Below are 20,803 nucleotides of genomic sequence, written 5' to 3' on the forward strand. Positions count from 1 at the left end.
CATTAGAACAATATCTCAGCTAACCACCAGCAGAACAATATCTCAGCTGACCATCACCAGAACAATACCTCAGCTAACCATCACCAGAACAATACCTCAGCAGACCATCACCAGAACAATATCTCAGCTAATCATCACCAGAACAATATCTCCGCTAACCACCACCAGAACAATATCTCCGCTAACCACCACCAGAACAATATCTCAGCTAACCATCACCAGAACAATACCTCAGCTAACCCTCACCAGAACAATATCTCAGCAAACCATCACCAGAACAGTATCTCAGCTAACCACCACCAGAACAATATCTCAGCTAACCATCACCAGAACAATATCTCAGCTTACCACCACCGGAACAATACCTCAGGTAACCACCACCAGAACAATATCTCAGCTAACCATCACCGGAACAATACCTCAGCTCACCATCACCAGAACAATACCACAGCTAACCATCACCAGAACAATACCACAGCTAACCATCACCAGAACAATACCTCAGCCAACCATCACCAGAACATTGTCTCAGCTTACCACCACCGGAACAATACCTCAGGTAACCAGCACCTGAACAATATCTCAGCTAACCATCACCAGAACAATATCTCAGCTCAACCATCACCAGAAAAAAATCTGATCTCAACCACCACCAGAACAATACCTCAGCTAACCATCACCAGAACAATATCTCAGCTCAACCATCACCAGAACAATATCTCTGCTAACCACCACCAGAACAATATCTCAGTTAACCATCACCAGAAAAATACCACAGCTAACCATCACCAGAACAATATCTCGGCTAACCAGCACCAGAACAATATCTCAGCTAACCACCACCAGAACAATATCTCAGCTAACCATCACCAGAACAATACCACAGCTAACCATCAACAGAACAATATCTCAGCTAACCAGCACCAGAACAATATCTCAGCTAACCACCACCAGAACAATACATCAGCTAACCATCACCAGAACAACATCTCAGCTAACCACCACCGGAACAATACCTCAGGGAACCACTACCAGAACAATACCTCAGCAAACCATCATCAGAACAATATCTCAGCAAACCATCACCAAAACAGTACCTCAGCAAACCATCACCACAACAATACCTCAGCTAACCACCACCAGAACAATATCTCAGCTAACCATCACCAAAACAATACCTCAGCAAACCATCACCAGAACAATATCCCAGCTAACCATCACCAGAACAATATCTCAGCAAACCATCACCACAACAATACCTCAGCTAACCACCACCAGAACAATATCTCAGCTAACCATCACCAAAACAATACCTCAGCAAACCATCACCAGAACAATATCTCAGCTAACCACCGCCAGAACAATACCTCAACTAACCATCACCAGAACAATATCTCAGCTAACCATCACCTTAACAATATCTCAGCTAACAATCACCATAACAATATCTCAGCTAACCATCACCAGAACAATATCACAGCTAACAATCACCATAACAATATCTCAGCTAACAATCACCATAACAATATCTCAGCTAACCATCACCAGAGCAATAGCTCAGCTAACCATCACCAGAACAATATCTCAGCTAACCATCACCAAAACAATACCTCAGCAAACCATCACCAGAACAATATCTCAGCAAACCATCACCAAAACAATACCTCAGCAAACCATCACCGAAACAATACCTCAGCTAACCATCACCAGAACAATATCTCAGCTAACCATCACCAAAACAATACCTCAGCAAACCATCACCAGAACAATATCTCAGCTAACCATCACCAGAACAATATCTCAGCTAACCATCACCAAAACAATACCTCAGCAAACCATCACCAGAACAATACCTCAGCAAACCATCACCAGAACAATATCTCAGCTAACCATCACCAAAACAATACCTCAGCAAACCATCACCAGAACAATACCTCAGCAAACCCTCACGAGAACAATATCTCAGCAAACCATCACCAGAACAATACCTCAGCTAACCCTCACCAGAACAATATCTCAGCAAACCATCACCAGAACAATATCTCAGCTAACCATCACCAGAACCATATCTCCCATATCTCAACTAACCATCACCATAACAATATCTCAGCTAACCATCACCAGAACAATATCACAGCTGACCACCACCGGAACAATACCTCAGCTAACCACCACCGGAACAATACCTCAGCTAACCATCACCAGAGCAATAACTCAGCTGACCATCACCAGAACAATATCTCAGCTTACCACCACCGGAACAGTACCTCAGGTAACCAGCACCGGAACAATATCTCAGCTAACCACCACCAGATCAATACCTCAACTAACCATCACCAGAACCATACCTCAGCAAACTAACACCAGAACAATATCTCTGCTAACCACCACCAGATCAATACCTCAGCTATCCACCACCAGATCAATACCTCAGCTAACCACCACCAGAACAATACCTCAGCTAACCATCACCAGAAACAATACCTCAGCAGACATTCACCAGAACAATATCTCAGCTAATCATCACCAGAACAATATCTCCGCTAACCACCACCAGAACAATATCTCCGCTAACCACCACCAGAACAATATCTCAGCTAACCACCAGCAGAACAATACCTCAGCTAACCATCACCAGAACAATACCTCAGCAGACCATCACCAGAACAATATCTCAGCTAATCATCACCAGAACAATATCTCCGCTAACCACCACCAGAACAATATCTCCGCTAACCACCACCAGAACAATATCTCAGCTAACCATCACCAGAACAATACCTCAGCAAACTGTCACCAGAACAATAAATCAGCTTACCATCACCAGAACAATACCTCAGCTAACCCTCACCAGAACAATATCTCAGCAAACCATCACCAGAACAGTATCTCAGCTAACCATCACCGGAACAATATCTCAGCTAACCACCACCAGAACAATATCTCAGTTAACCATCACCAGAACAATATCTCAGCTTACCACCACCGGAACAATACCTCAGGTAAGGACCACCAGAACAATATCTCAGCTAACCATCACCAGAACAAGACCACAGCTAACCATCACCAGAACAATACCTCAGCCAACCATCACCAGAACATTGTCTCAGCTTACCACCACCGGAACAATACCTCAGGTAACCAGCACCTGAACAATATCTCAGCTAACCATCACCAGAACAATATCTCAGCTCAACCATCACCAGAACAAAATCTGATCTCAACCACCACCAGAACAATACCTCAGCTAACCATCACCAGAACAATATCTCAGCTCAACCATCACCAGAACAATATCTCTGCTAACCACCACCAGAACAATATCTCAGTTAACCATCACCAGAAAAATACCACAGCTAACCATCACCAGAACAATATCTCGGCTAACCAGCACCAGAACAATATCTCAGCTAACCACCACCAGAACAATATCTCAGCTAACCATCACCAGAACAATACCACAGCTAACCATCAACAGAACAATATCTCAGCTAACCAGCACCAGAACAATATCTCAGCTAACCACCACCGGAACAATACCTCAGCTAACCATCACCAGAATAATACCTCAGCTGACCATCACCGGAACAATACCTCAGCTAACCATCACCGGAACAATATCTCAGCTAACCATCACCAGAATAATACCTCAGCTGACCATCACCGGAACAATACCTCAGCTAACCATCACCGGAACAATATCTCAGCTAACCACCACCATAACAGTATCTCAGCTCACCATCACCAGAGCAATACCTCAGCTAACCACCACCAGAACAATACCTCAGCTAACAATCACCAGAACAATATCTCAGCTAGCCACCACCGGAACAATACCTCAGCAAACCACCACCAGAACAATATCTCAGCTGACCACCACAAGATCAATATCTCAGCTAACCACCAGCAGAACAATATCTCAGCTGACCATCACCAGAACAATACCTCAGATAGCCATCACCAGAGCAATATCACAGCTAACCATCACCAGAACAATATCTCAGCTAACCATCACCAGAACAATATCTCAGCTAACCACCACCTGAACAATATCTCAGCTGAACACCACAAGATCAATATCTCAGCTAACCATCACCAGAACAATATCTCAGCAGACCATCACCAGAACAATATCTCAGCTAATCATCACCAGAACAATATCTCAGCAGACCATCACCAGAACAATATCTCAGCTAATCATCACCAGAACAATATCTCAGCTAATCATCACCAGAACAATATCTCAGCAAACCACCACCAGATCAATACCTCAGCAAACCATCACCAGAACAATATCTCAGCAAACCATCACCAAAACAATACCTCAGCAAACCATCACCAAAACAATACCTCAGCAAACCTGCACCAGAACAATACCTCAGCAAACCATCACAAGAACAATACCTCAGCAAACCATCACCAGAACCATATCCCAACGAACCATCACCTTAACAATATCTCAGCTAACCATCACCATAACAATTTCTCAGTTAACCATCACCATAACAATATCTCAGCTAACCATCACCAGAGCAATAGCTCAGCTAACCATCACCAAAACAATACCTCAGCAAACCATCACCAGAACAATATCTCAGCTAACCATCACCAGATCAATATCTCAGCTAACCATCACCAAAACAATACCTCAGCAAACCATCACCAGAACAATATCTCAGCTAACCATCACCAGAACAATATCTCAGCTAACCCTCACCAGAACAATATCTCAGCAAACCATCACCAGAACAATATCTCAGGTAACCATCACCAGAACCATATATCAACTAATCACCACCATAACAGTACCTCAGCCAACCATCACCAGAACATTGTCTCAGCTTCCCACCAACGGAACAATACCTCAGGTAACCAGCACCTGAAAATTATCTCAGCTAACCATCACCAGAACAATATCGCAGCTCAACCATCACCAGAACAAAATCTGATCTCAACCACCACCAGAACAATACCTCAGCTAACCATCACCAGAACAATATCGCAGCTCAACCATCACCAGAACAAAATCTGATCTCAACCACCACCAGAACAATACCTCAGCTAACCATCACCAGAACAATATCTCAGCTCAACCATCACCAGAACAATATCTCAGCTCAACCATCACCAGAACAATATCTCAGTTAACCATCACCAGAAAAACACCACAGCTAACCATCGCCAGAACAAAATCTCGGCTAACCATCACCAGAACAATATCTCAGCTAACCACCACTAGAACAATATCTCAGCTAACCATCGCCAGAACAATACCACAGCTAACCATCAACAGAACAATATCTCAGCTAACCAGCACCAGAACAATATCTCAGCTAACCACCACCCGAACAATACATCAGCTAACCATCACCAGAACAATATCTCAGCTAACCACCACCGGAACAATACCTCAGGGAACCACTACCAGAACAATATCTCATCTAACCAGCACCAGAACAATATCTCATCTAACCACCACCAGAACAATACATCAGCTAACCATCACCAGAACAATATCTCAGCTAACCACCACCGGAACAATACCTCAGCTAACCACCACCGGAACAATACCTCAGGGAACCACTACCAGAAGAATATCTCAGCTAACCATCACCAGAACAATACCACAGCAAACCATCACCAGAACAATATCTTAGCTAACCAGCACCAGAACAATATCTCAGCAAACCATCACCAGAACAGTATCTCAGGTAACCATCACCAGAACCATAAATCAACTAATCACCACCATAACAGTACCTCAGCCAACCATCACCAGAACATTGTCTCAGCTTCCCACCAACGGAACAATACCTCAGGTAACCAGCACCTGAAAATTATCTCAGCTAACCATCACCAGAACAATATCGCAGCTCAACCATCACCAGAACAAAATCTGATCTCAACCACCACCAGAACAATACCTCAGCTAACCATCACCAGAACAATATCTCAGCTCAACCATCACCAGAACAATATCTCTGCTAACCACTACCAGAAGAATATATCAGCTAACCATCACCAGAACAATACCACAGCAAACCATAACCAGAACAATATCTTAGCTAACCAGCACCAGAACAATATCTCAGCTAACCACCACTCGAACAATACATCAGCTAACCATCACCAGAACAATATCTCAGCTAACCACCACCGGAACAATACCTCAGGGAACCACTACCAGAACAATATCTCATCTAACCAGCACCAGAACAATATCTCATCTAACCACCACCAGAACAATACATCAGCTAACCATCACCAGAACAATATCTCAGCTAACGACCACCGGAACAATACCTCAGCTAACCACCACCGGAACAATACCTCAGGGAACCACTACCAGAACAATATCTCAGCTAACCATCACCAGAACAATACCACAGCTAACCATCACCAGAACAATATCTTAGCTAACCAGCACCAGGACAATATCTCAGCTAACCATCACCAGAACAATATCTCAGCTAACCACCACCGGAACAATACCTCAGCTAACCACCACCGGAACAATACCTCAGCTAACCATTTCCAGAATAATACCTCAGCTGACCATCACCGGAACAATACCTCAGCTAACCATCACCGGAACAATATCTCAGCTAACCACCACCATAACAGTATCTCAGCTCACCACCACCAGAACAATACCTCAGCAAACCATCACCAGAACAATACCTCAGCAAACCATCACCAGAACCATATCCCAACTAACCATCACCATAACAATATCTCAGCTAACCATCACCTTAACAATATCTCAGCTAACAATCACCATCACAATATCTCAGCTAACCATCACCTTAACAATATCTCAGCTAACAATCACCGTAATAATATCTCAGCTAACCATCACCAGAGCAATATCTCAGCTAACCATCACCAGAACAATACCTCAGCAAACCATCACCAGAACCATATCCCAACTAACCATCACCATAACAATATCTCAGCTAACCATCACCTTAACAATATCTCAGCTAACAATCACCATCACAATATCTCAGCTAACCATCACCTTAACAATATCTCAGCTAACAATCACCGTAATAATATCTCAGCTAACCATCACCAGAACAATAGCTCAGCAAACCATCATCAGAACAATATCTCAGCAAACCATCACCAAAACAGTACCTCAGCAAACCATCACCAGAACAATATCTCAACTAACCATCACCAGAACAATATCTCAGCAAACCATCACCAGAACAATATCTCAACTAACCATCACCAGAACAATATCTCAGCAAACCATCACCAGAACAATATCTCAACTAACCATCACCAGAACATTATCTCAGCAAACCATCACCAAAACAGTACCTCAGCAAACCATCACCAGAGCAATACCTCAACTAACCATCACCAGAACAATGTCTCAGCAAACCATCATCAGAACAATATCTCAGCTAACCATCACCAGAGCAATACCTCAGCTAACCATCACCAAAACAATACCTCAGCAAACCATCATCAGAACAATATCTCAGCAAACCATCACCAGAACAATATCTCAGCTAACCACCACCAGAACAATATCTCAGCTAACCACCACCAGAACAATACCTCAGCTAACCACAACCAGAACAATATCTCAGCTAACCACCACCAGAACAATACCTCAGCTAACCACCACCAGAACAATATCTCAGCAAACCATCACCAGAACAATACCTCAACTAACCATCACCGAAACAATACCTCAGCTAACCATCACCAGAACAATATCTCAGCTAACCATCACGAGAAGAATATCTCAGCTAACCATCACCATAGCAATACCTCAGCTAACCATCACCAGAACAATATCACAGCTAACCATCACCAGAACAATATCTCAGCTAACCATCACCAAAACAATACCTCAGCAAACCATCACCAGAACAATATCTCAGCTAACAATCACCAAAACAATATCTCAGCTAACCATCACCAGAACAATATCTCAGCTAACCATCACCAAAGCAATACCTCAGCAAACCATCACCAGAACAATATCTCAGCTAACCATCACCAGAACAATATCTCAGCTAACCATCACCAAAACAATACCTCAGCAAACCATCACCAGAACAATATCTCAGCAAACCATCACCAAAACAATACCTCAGCAAACCATCACCGAAACAATACCTCAGCGAACCATCACCAGAACAATATCTCAGCTAACCATCACCAAAACAATACCTCAGCAAACCATCACCAGAACAATATCTCAGCTAACCATCACCAGAACAATATCTCAGCTAACCATCACCAAAACAATACCTCAGCAAACCATCACCAGAACAATGCCTCAGCAAACCATCACCAGAACAATATCTCAGCTAACCATCACCAAAACAATACCTCAGCAAACCATCACCAGAACAATACCTCAGCAAACCATCACCAGAACAATATCTCAGCAAACCATCACCAGAACAATACCTCAGCTAACCCTCACCAGAACAATATCTCAGCAAACCATCACCAGAACAATATCTCAGCTAACCATCACCAAAACAATACCTCAGCAAACCATCACCAAAACAATACCTCAGCAAACCATCACCAAAACAATACCTCAGCAAACCATCACCAGAACAATATCTCAGCTAACCCTCACCAGAACAATATCTCAGCAAACCATCACCAGAACAATATCTCAGCTAACCTTCACCAGAACCATATCTCCCATATCTCAACTAACCATCACCATAACAATATCTCAGCTAACCATCAGCATAACAATATCTCAGCTAACCATCACCTTAACAATATCTCAGCTAACAATCACCATAACAATATCTCAGCTAACAATCACCATAACAATATCTCAGCTAACCATCACCAGAGCAATACCTCAGCTAACCATCACCAGAACAATATCTCAGCTAACCATCACCAAAACAATACCTCAGCAAACCATCACCAGAACAATATCTCAGCAAACCATCACCAAAACAATACCTCAGCAAACCATCACCGAAACAATACCTCAGCTCACCATCACCAGAAAAATATCTCAGCTAACCATCACCAAAACCATACCTCAGCAAACCATCACCAGAACAATATCTCAGCTAACCATCACCAGAACAATATGTCAGCTAACCATCACCAAAACAATACCTCAGCAATCCATCACCAGAACATTACCTCAGCAAACCATCACCAGAACAATATCTCAGCTAACCATCACCAAAACAATACCTCAGCAAACCATCACCAGAACAATACCTCAGCAAAACTTCACCAGAAACATATCTCAGCTAACTATCACCAGAACAATATCTCAGCTAACCATCACCAGAACAATACCTCAGCTAACCCTCACCAGAACAATATCTCAGCAAACCATCACCAGAACAGTATCTCAGCTAACCATCACCAGAACCATATCTCCCATATCTCAACTAACCATCACCATAACAATATCTCAGCTAACCATCACCTTAACAATATCTCAGCTAACCATCACCAGAACAATATCTCAGCTAACCATCACCAAAACAATACCTCAGCAAACCATCACCGAAACAATACCTCAGTTAACCATCACCAGAACAATATCTCAGCTAACCATCACCAAAACAATACCTCAGCAAACCATCACCAGAACAATATCTCAGCTAACCATCACCAGAACAATATCTCAGCTAACCATCACCAAAACAATACCTCAGCAAACCATCACCAGAACAATATCTCAGCTAACCATCACCAGAACAATATCTCAGCTAACCCTCACCAGAACAATATCTCAGCAAACCATCACCAGAACAATATCTCAGGTAACCATCACCAGAACCATATATCAACTAATCACCACCATAACAGTACCTCAGCCAACCATCACCAGAACATTGTCTCAGCTTCCCACCAACGGAACAATACCTCAGGTAACCAGCACCTGAAAATTATCTCAGCTAACCATCACCAGAACAATATCGCAGCTCAACCATCACCAGAACAAAATCTGATCTCAACCACCAACAGAACAATACCTCAGCTAACCATCACCAGAACAATATCTCAGCTCAACCATCACCAGAACAAAATCTGATCTCAACCACCACCAGAACAATACCTCAGCTAACCATCACCAGAACAATATCTCAGCTCAACCATCACCAGAACAATATCTCAGCTCAACCATCACCAGAACAATATCTCAGTTAACCATCACCAGAAAAACACCACAGCTAACCATCACCAGAACAAAATCTCGGCTAACCATCACCAGAACAATATCTCAGCTAACCACCACTAGAACAATATCTCAGCTAACCATCGCCAGAACAATACCACAGCTAACCATCAACAGAACAATATCTCAGCTAACCAGCACCAGAACAATATCTCAGCTAACCACCACCCGAACAATACATCAGCTAACCATCACCAGAACAATATCTCAGCTAACCACCACCGGAACAATACCTCAGGGAACCACTACCAGAACAATATCTCATCTAACCATCACCAGAACAATATCTCAGCTAACCACCACCGGAACAATACCTCAGCTAACCACCACCGGAACAATACCTCAGCTAACCACCACCGGAACAATACCTCAGGGAACCACTACCAGAAGAATATCTCAGCTAACCATCACCAGAACAATACCACAGCAAACCATCACCAGAACAATATCTTAGCTAACCAGCACCAGAACAATATCTCAGCAAACCATCACCAGAACAGTATCTCAGGTAACCATCACCAGAACCATATATCAACTAATCACCACCATAACAGTACCTCAGCCAACCATCACCAGAACATTGTCTCAGCTTCCCACCAACGGAACAATACCTCAGGTAACCAGCACCTGAAAATTATCTCAGCTAACCATCACCAGAACAATATCGCAGCTCAACCATCACCAGAACAAAATCTGATCTCAACCACCACCAGAACAATACCTCAGCTAACCATCACCAGAACAATATCTCAGCTCAACCATCACCAGAACAATATCTCTGCTAACCACCACCAGAACAATATCTCAGTTAACCATCGCAGAACAATACCACAGCTAACCATCACCAGAACAATATCTCAGCTAACCAGCACCAGAACAATATCTCAGCTAACCACCACCAGAACAATACATCAGCTAACCATCACCAGAACAATATCTCAGCTAACCACCACCGGAACAATACCTCAGGGAACCACTACCAGAACAATATCTCATCTAACCAGCACCAGAACAATATCTCATCTAACCACCACCAGAACAATACATCAGCTAACCATCACCAGAACAATATCTCAGCTAACCACCACCGGAACAATACCTCAGCTAACCACCACCGGAACAATACCTCAGGGAACCACTACCAGAAGAATATCTCAGCTAACCATCACCAGAACAATACCACAGCAAACCATCACCAGAACAATATCTCATCTAACCAGCACCAGAACAATATCTCATCTAACCACCACCAGAACAATACATCAGCTAACCATCACCAGAACAATATCTCAGCTAACGACCACCGGAACAATACCTCAGCTAACCACCACCGGAACAATACCTCAGGGAACCACTACCAGAACAATATCTCAGCTAACCATCACCAGAACAATACCACAGCTAACCATCACCAGAACAATATCTTAGCTAACCAGCACCAGGACAATATCTCAGCTAACCATCACCAGAACAATATCTCAGCTAACCACCACCGGAACAATACCTCAGCTAACCACCACCGGAACAATACCTCAGCTAACCATTTCCAGAATAATACCTCAGCTGACCATCACCGGAACAATACCTCAGCTAACCATCACCGGAACAATATCTCAGCTAACCACCACCATAACAGTATCTCAGCTCACCACCACCAGAACAATACCTCAGCAAACCATCACCAGAACAATACCTCAGCAAACCATCACCAGAACCATATCCCAACTAACCATCACCATAACAATATCTCAGCTAACCATCACCTTATCAATATCTCAGCTAACAATCACCATCACAATATCTCAGCTAACCATCACCTTAACAATATCTCAGCTAACAATCACCGTAATAATATCTCAGCTAACCATCACCAGAGCAATATCTCAGCTAACCATCACCAGAACAATACCTCAGCAAACCATCACCAGAACCATATCCCAACGAACCATCACCATAACAATATCTCAGCTAACCATCACCTTAACAATATCTCAGCTAACAATCACCATCACAATATCTCAGCTAACCATCACCTTAACAATATCTCAGCTAACAATCACCGTAATAATATCTCAGCTAACCATCACCAGAACAATAGCTCAGCAAACCATCATCAGAACAATATCTCAGCAAACCATCACCAAAACAGTACCTCAGCAAACCATCACCAGAACAATATCTCAACTAACCATCACCAGAACAATATCTCAGCAAACCATCACCAGAACAATATCTCAACTAACCATCACCAGAACAATATCTCAGCAAACCATCACCAGAACAATATCTCAACTAACCATCACCAGAACATTATCTCAGCAAACCATCACCAAAACAGTACCTCAGCAAACCATCACCAGAGCAATACCTCAACTAACCATCACCAGAACAATATCTCAGCAAACCATCACCAGAACAATATCTCAGCTAAACATCACCAGAACAATAGCTCAGCAAACCATCATCAGAACAATATCTCAGCTAACCATCACCAGAGCAATACCTCAGCTAACCATCACCAAAACAATACCTCAGCAAACCATCATCAGAACAATATCTCAGCAAACCATCACCAGAACAATATCTCAGCTAACCACCACCAGAACAATATCTCAGCTAACCACCACCAGAACAATACCTCAGCTAACCACCACCAGAACAATATCTCAGCTAACCACCACCAGAACAATACCTCAGCTAACCACCACCAGAACAATATCTCAGCAAACCATCACCAGAACAATACCTCAACTAACCATCACCGAAACAATACCTCAGTTAACCATCACCAGAACAATATCTCAGCTAACCATCACGAGAAGAATATCTCAGCTAACCATCACCATAGCAATACCTCAGCTAACCATCACCAGAACAATATCACAGCTAACCATGACCAGAACAATATCTCAGCTAACCATCACCAAAACAATACCTCAGCAAACCATCACCAGAACAATATCTCAGCTAACAATCACCAAAACAATATCTCAGCTAACCATCACCAGAACAATATCTCAGCTAACCATCACCAAAACAATACCTCAGCAAACCATCACCAGAACAATATCTCAGCTAACCATCACCAGAACAATATCTCAGCTAACCATCACCAAAACAATACCTCAGCAAACCATCACCAGAACAATATCTCAGCAAACCATCACCAAAACAATACCTCAGCAAACCATCACCGAAACAATACCTCAGCGAACCATCACCAGAACAATATCTCAGCTAACCATCACCAAAACAATACCTCAGCAAACCATCACCAGAACAATATCTCAGCTAACCATCACCAGAACAATATCTCAGCTAACCATCACCAAAACAATACCTCAGCAAACCATCACCAGAACAATACCTCAGCAAACCATCACCAGAACAATATCTCAGCTAACCATCACCAAAACAATACCTCAGCAAACCATCACCAGAACAATACCTCAGCAAACCATCACCAGAACAATATCTCAGCAAACCATCACCAGAACAATACCTCAGCTAACCCTCACCAGAACAATATCTCAGCAAACCATCACCAGAATAATATCTCAGCTAACCATCACCAGAACAATATCTCAGCAAACCATCACCAAAACAATACCTCAGCAAACCATCACCAAAACAATACCTCAGCAAACCATCACCAAAACAATACCTCAGCAAACCATCACCAGAACAATATCTCAGCTAACCCTCACCAGAACAATATCTCAGCAAACCATCACCAGAACAATATCTCAGCTAACCTTCACCAGAACCATATCTCCGATATCTCAACTAACCATCACCATAACAATATCTCAGCTAACCATCAGCATAACAATATCTCAGCTAACCATCACCTTAACAATATCTCAGCTAACAATCACCATAACAATATCTCAGCTAACAATCACCATAACAATATCTCAGCTAACCATCACCAGAGCAATACCTCAGCTAACCATCACCAGAACAATATCTCAGCTAACCATCACCAAAACAATACCTCAGCAAACCATCACCAGAACAATATCTCAGCAAACCATCACCAAAACAATACCTCAGCAAACCATCACCGAAACAATACCTCAGCTCACCATCACCAGAAAAATATCTCAGCTAACCATCACCAAAACCATACCTCAGCAAACCATCACCAGAACAATATCTCAGCGAACCATCACCAGAACAATATGTCAGCTAACCATCACCAAAACAATACCTCAGCAATCCATCACCAGAACATTACCTCAGCAAACCATCACCAGAACAATATCTCAGCTAACCATCACCAAAACAATACCTCAGCTAACCATCACCAGAACAATACCTCAGCAAAACTTCACCAGAAACATATCTCAGCTAACTATCACCAGAACAATATCTCAGCTAACCATCACCAGAACAATACCTCAGCTAACCCTCACCAGAACAATATCTCAGCAAACCATCACCAGAACAGTATCTCAGCTAACCATCACCAGAACCATATCTCCCATATCTCAACTAACCATCACCATAACAATATCTCAGCTAACCATCACCTTAACAATATCTCAGCTAACCATCACCAGAACAATATCTCAGCTAACCATCACCAAAACAATACCTCAGCAAACCATCACCGAAACAATACCTCAGTTAACCATCACCAGAACAATATCTCAGCTAACCATCACCAAAACAATACCTCAGCAAACCATCACCAGAACAATATCTCAGCTAACCATCACCAGAACAATATCTCAGCTAACCATCACCAAAACAATACCTCAGCAAATCATCACCAGAACAATATCTCAGCTAATCATCACCCGAACAATATCTCAGCTAACCATCACCAAAACAATACCTCAGCAAACCATCACCAGAACATTACCTCAGCAAACCATCACCAGAACAATATCTCAGCTAACCATCACCAAAACAATACCTCAGCAAACCATCACCAGAACAATACCTCAGCAAAACTTCACCAGAAACATATCTCAGCTAACTATCACCAGAACAATATCTCAGCTAACCCTCACCAGAACAATATCTCAGCAAACCATCACCAGAACAGTATCTCAGCTAACCATCACCAGAACCATATCTCCCATATCTCAACTAACCATCACCATAACAATATCTCAGCTAACCATCACCTTAACAATATCTCAGCTAACATTCACCATAACAATATCTCAGCTAACCATCAGCAAAACAATACCTCAGCAAACCATCACCGAAACAATACCTCAGCTAACCATCACCAGAACAATATCTCAGCTAACCATCACCAAAACAATACCTCAGCAAACCGTCACCAGAACAATACCTCAGCAAATCTTCACCAGAAACATATCTCAGCTAACTATCAGCAGAACAATACCTCAGCTAACCCTCACCAGAGCAATATCTCAGCAAACCATCACCAGAACAATATCTCAGCTAACCATCACCAGAACAATAGCTCAGCAAACCATCATCAGAACAATATCTCAGCTAACCATCACCAGAGCAATACCTCAGCTAACCATCACCAAAACAATACCTCAGCAAACCATCATCAGAACAATATCTCAGCAAACCATCACCAGAACAATATCTCAGCTAACCACCACCAGAACAATATCTCAGCTAACCACCACCAGAACAATACCTCAGCTAACCACCACCAGAACAATATCTCAGCTAACCACCACCTGAACAATACCTCAGCTAACCACCACCAGAACAATATCTCAGCAAACCATCACCAGAACAATACCTCAACTAACCATCACCGAAACAATACCTCAGCTAACCATCACCAGAACAATATCTCAGCTAACCATCACGAGAAGAATATCTCAGCTAACCATCACCATAGCAATACCTCAGCTAACCATCACCAGAACAATATCACAGCTAACCATGACCAGAACAATATCTCAGCTAACCATCACCAAAACAATACCTCAGCAAACCATCACCAGAACAATATCTCAGCTAACAATCACCAAAACAATATCTCAGCTAACCATCACCAGAACAATATCTCAGCTAACCATCACCAAAACAATACCTCAGCAAACCATCACCAGAACAATATCTCAGCTAACCATCACCAGAACAATATCTCAGCTAACCATCACCAAAACAATACCTCAGCAAACCATCACCAGAACAATATCTCAGCAAACCATCACCAAAACAATACCTCAGCAAACCATCACCGAAACAATACCTCAGCGAACCATCACCAGAACAATATCTCAGCTAACCATCACCAAAACAATACCTCAGCAAACCATCACCAGAACAATATCTCAGCTAACCATCACCAGAACAATATCTCAGCTAACCATCACCAAAACAATACCTCAGCAAACCATCACCAGAACAATACCTCAGCAAACCATCACCAGAACAATATCTCAGCTAACCATCACCAAAACAATACCTCAGCAAACCATCACCAGAACAATACCTCAGCAAACCATCACCAGAACAATATCTCAGCAAACCATCACCAGAACAATACCTCAGCTAACCCTCACCAGAACAATATCTCAGCAAACCATCACCAGAATAATATCTCAGCTAACCATCACCAGAACAATATCTCAGCAAACCATCACCAAAACAATACCTCAGCAAACCATCACCAAAACAATACCTCAGCAAACCATCACCAAAACAATACCTCAGCAAACCATCACCAGAACAATATCTCAGCTAACCCTCACCAGAACAATATCTCAGCAAACCATCACCAGAACAATATCTCAGCTAACCTTCACCAGAACCATATCTCCCATATCTCAACTAACCATCACCATAACAATATCTCAGCTAACCATCAGCAGAACAATATCTCAGCTAACCATCACCTTAACAATATCTCAGCTAACAATCACCATAACAATATCTCAGCTAACAATCACCATAACAATATCTCAGCTAACCATCACCAGAGCAATACCTCAGCTAACCATCACCAGAACAATATCTCAGCTAACCATCACCAAAACAATACCTCAGCAAACCATCACCAGAACAATATCTCAGCAAACCATCACCAAAACAATACCTCAGCAAACCATCACCGAAACAATACCTCAGCTCACCATCACCAGAAAAATATCTCAGCTAACCATCACCAAAACCATACCTCAGCAAACCATCACCAGAACAATATCTCAGCTAACCATCACCAGAACAATATGTCAGCTAACCATCACCAAAACAATACCTCAGCAATCCATCACCAGAACATTACCTCAGCAAACCATCACCAGAACAATATCTCAGCTAACCATCACCAAAACAATACCTCAGCTAACCATCACCAGAACAATACCTCAGCAAAACTTCACCAGAAACATATCTCAGCTAACTATCACCAGAACAATATCTCAGCTAACCATCACCAGAACAATACCTCAGCTAACCCTCACCAGAACAATATCTCAGCAAACCATCACCAGAACAGTATCTCAGCTAACCATCACCAGAACCATATCTCCCATATCTCAACTAACCATCACCATAACAATATCTCAGCTAACCATCACCTTAACAATATCTCAGCTAACCATCACCAGAACAATATCTCAGCTAACCATCACCAAAACAATACCTCAGCAAACCATCACCGAAACAATACCTCAGTTAACCATCACCAGAACAATATCTCAGCTAACCATCACCAAAACAATACCTCAGCAAACCATCACCAGAACAATATCTCAGCTAACCATCACCAGAACAATATCTCAGCTAACCATCACCAAAACAATACCTCAGCAAACCATCACCAGAACAATATCTCAGCTAACCATCACCCGAACAATATCTCAGCTAACCATCACCAAAACAATACCTCAGCAAACCATCACCAGAACATTACCTCAGCAAACCATCACCAGAACAATATCTCAGCTAACCATCACCAAAACAATACCTCAGCAAACCATCACCAGAACAATACCTCAGCAAAACTTCACCAGAAACATATCTCAGCTAACTATCACCAGAACAATATCTCAGCTAACCCTCACCAGAACAATATCTCAGCAAACCATCACCAGAACAGTATCTCAGCTAACCATCACCAGAACCATATCTCCCATATCTCAACTAACCATCACCATAACAATATCTCAGCTAACCATCACCTTAACAATATCTCAGCTAACATTCACCATAACAATATCTCAGCTAACCATCAGCAAAACAATACCTCAGCAAACCATCACCGAAACAATACCTCAGCTAACCATCACCAGAACAATATCTCAGCTAACCATCACCAAAACAATACCTCAGCAAACCGTCACCAGAACAATACCTCAGCAAATCTTCACCAGAAACATATCTCAGCTAACTATCAGCAGAACAATACCTCAGCTAACCCTCACCAGAGCAATATCTCAGCAAACCATCACCAGAACAATATCTCAGCTAACCATCACCAGAACAATATCTCAGCAAACCATCACCAGAACAATATCTCAGCTAACCATCACCAGAACAATATCTCAGCTCACCCTCACCAGAAAAATATCTCAGCAAACCATCACCAAAACAATACCTCAGCAAACCATCACCGAAACAATACCTCAGCTAACCATCACCAGAACCATATCTCCCATATCTCAACTAACCATCACCATCACAATATCTCAGCTAACAATCACCATAACAATATCTCAGTTAACAATCACCATAACAATATCTCAGCTAACCATCACCAGAGCAATACCTCAGATAACCATCACCAGAACAATATCTCAGCAAACCATCACCGAAACAATACCTCAGCTAACCATCACGAGAACAATATCTCAGCTAACCATCACCAAAACAATACCTCAGCAAACCATCACCAGAACAATATCTCAGCTAACCATCACCAGAACAATATCTCAGCAAACCATCACCAGAACAATATCTCAGCTAACCATCACCAGAACAATATCTCAGCTAACCCTCACCAGAACAATATCTCAGCAAACCATCACCAGAACAATATCTCAGCAAACCATCACCAGAACAATATCTCAGCTAACCCTCACCAGAACAATATCTCAGCAAACCATCACCAGAACAATATCTCAGCTAACCATCACCAGAACAATATCTCAGCTAACCCTCACCAGAACAATATCTCAGCAAACCATCACCAGAACAATATCTCAGCTAACCATCACCAGAACAATATCTCAGCTAACCCTCACCAGAACAATATCTCAGCAAACCATCACCATAACAATATCTCAGCTAACAATCACCATCACAATATCTCAGCTAACAATCACCATAACAATATCTCAGCAAACCATCACCAGAACAATATCTCAGCTAACCATCACCAAAACAATACCTCAGCAAACGATCACCAGAACAATATCTCAGCAAACCATCACCAAAAAAATACCTCAGCAAACCATTACCGAAACAATACCTCAGCTAACCATCACCAGAACAATATCTCAGCAAACCATCACCAAAACAATACCTCAGCAAACCATCACCAGAACAATATCTCAGCTAACCATCACCAGAACAATATCTCAGCTAACCATCACCAAAACAATACCTCAGCAAACCATCACCAGAACATTACCTCAGCAAACCATCACCAGAACAATATCTCAGCTAACCATCACCTAAACAATACCTCAGCAAACCATCACCAGAACAATACCTCAGCAAAACTTCACCAGAAACATATCTCAGCTAACTATCACCAGAACAATATCTCAGCTAACCATCACCAGAACAATACCTCAGCTAACCCTCACCAGAACAATATCTCAGCAAACCATCACCAGAACAGTATCTCAGCTGACCATCACCAGAACTGTATCTCCCATATCTCAACTAACCATCACCATAACAATACCTCAGCTAACCCTCACCAGAACAATATCTCAGCAAACCATCACCAGAACAGTATCTCAGCTAACCATCACCAGAACTGTATCTCCCAGATCTCAACTAACCATCACCAGAACAGTATCTCAGCTGACCATCACCAGAACTGTACCTCCCATATCTCAACTAACCATCACCATAACAATACCTCAGCTAACCCTCACCAGAACAATATCTCAGCAAACCATCACCAGAACAGTATCTCAGCTAACCATCACCAGAACTGTATCTCCCAGATCTCAACTAACCATCACCAAAACAATATCTCAGCTAACCATCACCTTTACAATATTTCAGCTAACCACCACCAGAACAAAATCTCAGCGAACCATCACCAGAGCAATACCTCAGCTAACCATCACCAGAACCATATATCAAATAACCATCACCATAACAATATCTCAGCTAACAATCACCATAACAATATCTCAGCTAACCATCACCAGTGCAATACCTCAGCTAACCATCACGTGAACCATATCTCAGCTAACCATCACCAGAACAATATCACAGCTAACCACCACCAAAACAATACCTCAGCTAACCACCACCAGAACTATACCCCCGCCATCCATCACCGGAACTATATCTCAGCTAACCATCACCAGAACAATATCTCAGCTAACCATCACCAGAACAATATCTCAGCTGATCACCACCAGAACAATACCTCAGCTAACCATCACCAGAACAATATCTCAGCTAACC

This window comes from Heterodontus francisci, chromosome 11 (genome assembly GCF_036365525.1).
Source record: "Heterodontus francisci isolate sHetFra1 chromosome 11, sHetFra1.hap1, whole genome shotgun sequence".
Taxonomy (NCBI): domain Eukaryota; kingdom Metazoa; phylum Chordata; class Chondrichthyes; order Heterodontiformes; family Heterodontidae; genus Heterodontus; species Heterodontus francisci.